This window comes from Myotis davidii, unplaced genomic scaffold (genome assembly GCF_000327345.1).
Source record: "Myotis davidii unplaced genomic scaffold, ASM32734v1 scaffold225, whole genome shotgun sequence".
Lineage (NCBI taxonomy): Eukaryota > Metazoa > Chordata > Mammalia > Chiroptera > Vespertilionidae > Myotis > Myotis davidii.
Window position 1 is genome coordinate 1,122,308 of NW_006296222.1, and position 550 is coordinate 1,122,857.

Below are 550 nucleotides of genomic sequence, written 5' to 3' on the forward strand. Positions count from 1 at the left end.
GAATGACAGAGAAAGATATTCAATGAAAAAGATGTATCATCTCTTAGAAAGTATCTTAACATGTTCAGGATTTAAGGATGTAAGGGAGGAAGCATTAATATATTTGGGGTAGAGGAAAACAGTGAAAAAAAATCTATGATCTGTCGAAGGGTCTATGGCTAGCCAAGATGCTATTTACCTTCAATAAAAACAGCCCTTTAAAGAAATATCAACTCAGTGGTTTTTCAGAACCAGGAATATAAAATGCAGGGTTTCTGCTTGTGTAAGAGTGACAAGGATAAAAGAATACTGGTTTAAAATAGCCCAAGAATTTCTTCTTTGGTCCAAAATACATTAACAGGGACCAGATTTACCCTCCTAGCTGAAACAAACAGACAAAAAAAAAAAGACAAAATATATAAAATAACAGCTCTCAAGATATTAGGTGTCAGACAACAACAGAAGGCAGCAATCTCTGAGAATTGGGAAACAAACAAGGTAATCCCCATGATGATCACAGCCTTCTGCCTGGATAAAGCTTCCAGTCTGCAGTACAAGAAAAAGAGCCACA